At 35.9% G+C, this 3,976-nt stretch overlaps 1 non-coding gene across 1 annotated transcript; it reads left to right on the top strand.

The window, feature by feature from the left end:
* Window positions 1-1,868: 1,868 nt before the first annotated feature.
* On the top strand, window positions 1,869-1,941 carry TRNAK-UUU (transfer RNA lysine (anticodon UUU)). The gene has a single exon. It is a non-coding gene; the product is annotated as a tRNA-Lys (tRNA).
* The last annotated feature ends 2,035 nt before the right edge of the window (window positions 1,942-3,976 follow it).

Here is a 3,976-nt window from a genome sequence, read left to right as displayed (position 1 = left end):
TCCAGAGGAAACAGAGAATGATACCCTAGTAAAAGAGAGGAGTGGTGCCTTTGGGAACTGTCCAGATTTAATTCAGGAGATGATTGCCTTAAATGAAGAATTCATCAGTCATCTTCTCATCATAGACAGCAGGATAATGGGTTACTGTAATCACATTGAGTCCTTGCAAAGTAAAAAAGAAACAAAACTGGTATGATTTCTGGACTTTTGTTTATATTTGTGTTTAACCTTCTTTTTGATAGGACTTATGACTCCACATGCACAGATATGATGGATTTTTTTCCTAAAAAACATATGTCAAAAAGAAATTCATAAATGAATATCCATACATAACTCTGAAGTACCATTTTATTATTAAAAGAAAGCGAAGATGTTTTCATGTGCTTTATACTTATCTATAGACTTTGCAATATAAATTCCTTTCACACCTCTTTTTTTTAAAATAAGAACATATATTTAACATATTTTTCTTCTTTTATCATATACCACCAGTACAGTGCTGTAGTCCAAAAATTTATTCTTTAAATTTAGAATTTGAACTTAGATTTTTACATTAACTTTATCAGTGCCAGAAGACAAATGCAAATGCCAAATCTCTGCAACTTTTGACATCCTTAAGGGCAATGTAGTAATATTCTACAACATGGTGCTTATTTATTCTTTTATTTGAAAAAGAATAACAAGTATATATCAGCATTTTCTGCTAAATAATTATTATTTTATTTAACCAATTCTTGTTCAATAAATAATATTAAACACACTATTTATTCACTATGTGTTCTCTTCTATGCCTATGGTGGAGGTAATTATTACAGTTGAAGTGGAGACTTCTAATTCCTGCCATGAATGAGTAACTACAGCTGGACTTAGTCCTACAGCAAACACCTAGAAAACTAGAAAATATTTATAAAACAACCCTTTTCAGACATTGAACAGACAGAGCAGGGCTATGATCACTGCATGAATGGAAACAAAGTGACCACTACGATCACCTTGACTTTCCAAAACATGATATATAGAGAGGAAATCGAAGCAGAGGAGAGTGATTTTGTGAAGCTAAGGAGTAAGAGAAAGGAGTTCTTGGAAACCAGGGTAGTTGACATTTGTGGGACAGAGCACTGAAGCAGAAGAGGCTGAGCAGAGAAGGAGTTCAAGAAGCCTTTATAAGTATCCCCTGGAATCTAATACTGAATATTGTCTCACAGACATAGGGTGAAATTACAAGAGCACAGGTGGAAAATGACAGGAGACATGACACAGCAAATTTTCAAGAGCTCATAGATGGTTAGGGAACTCTTGAATTTTATCTAACCTGGATGAAGAGTTCACGCTAAACACCTCTGGCATTCAGGAGACACTCAAGGAGGGGCACAACTTCAGTAGTAAGAGTAATCTGGCTCTATGTGAGAACTTAAGGAAGGCTGCCCTAACAAAGCTTAAAAACAAACCTCAAATATTAAGCTGATTCACAAGAAACTTGAATACCTGTAGAACCAAGTCCAACATTCTTGAAAGTAAGACAAAACCTACCAGTCAATAATATAAGACTCACTTTATACAGCATCCAATCAAAAACTACATGTAATGGGAAAGAAATAAAGGAGGAAAATGTGATTCAGTAGAAAAACCTGTCCATAGAAACAGATGCAGAAGTTTCAGATATGATAGAAATTAGCAGACAAGAACATCAAATTGCATTGGAGACATCTTTTATTTTCATTATTTTATTAAAAAAGAAAAACAGTCAAAGTAAAAGGCAAGCAAATAAATAAAATAAAATAACTTCTCTAAGCCAGTTTTTATTGCTCTGTTCCTCTCCCCATTGGTTCCACAATTATATTTTAAATACCTATTATGCACCAGACAGGGCCTGGGTAGCTTAGTTGGTAGAGCATCAGACTTTTAATCTGAGGGTCCAGGGTTCATGTCACTGTCCAGGCACTGGCATCTTTAGTCTCTTGGAGCCCTGGTGGAGCAGTGGTTAAGAGTTACAGCTGCTAACCAAAAGGCCGGCTGTTTGAATCCACCAGCTACTCCCTGGAAACTCTATGGGGCAGTTCTACTCTGTGCTATAGGGTCTCTATGAGTTGGAATCGACTCGATGGCAATGGGATTTTTATATGCCAAATATTGTTCCATGTCAGTGGACAACAAATTACTGTCCAATACCTATTTTTGTTAATTAAATTTATTAGCACACAGTCATACCTATTTGTTTATAAATTGTTGTGGCTGCTTTTGCATTACAGTAGCAAAGTTGATTAGTTACAGAGGCCTTATTGACCTACAAAGCCTAAACTCTTAACTATTTGGCCCTTTTCAGTAAATGTGGACTCCTAATCAAGTTTCTGGGGATGTAAAGCTGAAACATTTATACATCGTAGTCTCATGCAGCTGAGGGGCAAAATAAAACAATCTAATAGCTTGTAAGATCTTAAAGAAAGTTGCCTATATTACACATTTTACCCAGGGTAACTAATTCAGTGATGAGCACATAATGGATGCTTAGTAAATGCTCTTCCAATTTCCAGTAGTATGGCCCTCATTTCCATCTGAGTCCTCACCAGCAGCACCTTTAATATTTATATTTCTACCAATATTCTTTGAAGTTTATTCACTTCTAATGTACTTGCCTTCAGATCCTTGAGACTGTGCTCTCAACTACATGCTAAAGGGAGCAAAGATTACTGTAATTATAACTAGTTTATGTCTAGCAATAAAGCTCTTATTTCTAGTTAAATTATACAAACTAGAGAGTGGTTGGAAACCCTGGTCACAAAGTGATTAAGAGCTACAGCTGCTAACCAAAAAAGTCGATGGTTCAGCTGAGTCAGAAACAACTTGACGACAGTGGGTTTGGTTTGATTTGGTTTAGAGAGTGAGTAATAATTATTATAAGTATTCAAAAAACTTGTAAAACTTTCAAATGGAAGTTGCAAATTTCAAGCAGACTGCTATTTTATACTGTACTTTGTCTTGATAAGAGCATCTTTATTATTCAACAGGAGGCTACAACTGATCTTTTGTTTATTCTCAACTCTTCATTCTTCTGTTTAATACTCTTGAACTATTATGAGGTCTTCTGTCTTAGTAGTGCTATGATAGAAATAGCACAAGTGGGTGACTTTAATAAACAGAAATTTATTTTCACAAAAGTTAAAAAACAACCAAACCTGTTGCCATCAAGTCGATTCTGACTCACAGTGACCCTATAGGACAGAGCAGAACTGCCCCACAGGGCTTCCAAGGAATGGCAGGTGGATTTGAACTGCCCACCTTTTGGTTAGTAGGTGAGCTCTTAACCACTGGGCCACCAGGGTGCACAGGTTAGGAGGTTAGGAGGCTAGAAGTCCAAATTCAGAGCACTGGCTCTAGGAGAAGGCTTTCTTTCTCTTTTGGCTCTGGGGAAAGATCCTTGTCTCTTTTCAGCTTCTGATCCTCAGTTCCTTTGTGATCTTTATACCGCATGCCATCTATCTTCCTCCATTTGTGCTTCCTTGCTTCTGTGCTTAATCTACATTCTATATCTCAAAAGTAACTGAGTTTAAGACACATCCTATGCTGGTATGGCCTCATTAACAAAAAAAAGAAAACTCTATTCCCAAATGAGATTATATCCACAGGTCTAGGAGCTAGTATTCCAACATATATTTTGGGGGACATAATTCAATCCATAACACTTTCCCTTCAAAAAAATTTACATTATAATGCAGCACAAACTGATTTAGTAAAAGCCTTCCCATGCAAACACCGCAAAGCACAGTAAACTTAAAAAATGGAGTGTTAAAGTATATGACTGAAAACAGAATTCTGTGATTTTGAAAGCTCAATAAGTTAAATAAAATTGATTTCATATTCTTCAAATGATATAGAGAAGTTGACTACACTCAAATCTCCATAAAATTCTCAGATGTATTTCCCCAAAGTTTAGATGTAATAGTTTCCATGTTTGCATCCCATACAATGTACACACAAG

This window comes from Trichechus manatus, unplaced genomic scaffold, assembly GCF_000243295.1.
Source record: "Trichechus manatus latirostris isolate Lorelei unplaced genomic scaffold, TriManLat1.0 scaffold00171, whole genome shotgun sequence".
In the NCBI taxonomy this organism is placed as follows: Eukaryota; Metazoa; Chordata; class Mammalia; order Sirenia; family Trichechidae; genus Trichechus; species Trichechus manatus.
The sequence above is the reverse complement of the archived record's forward strand: the minus strand, read 5'-3'. Positions and strand labels throughout refer to the sequence as shown.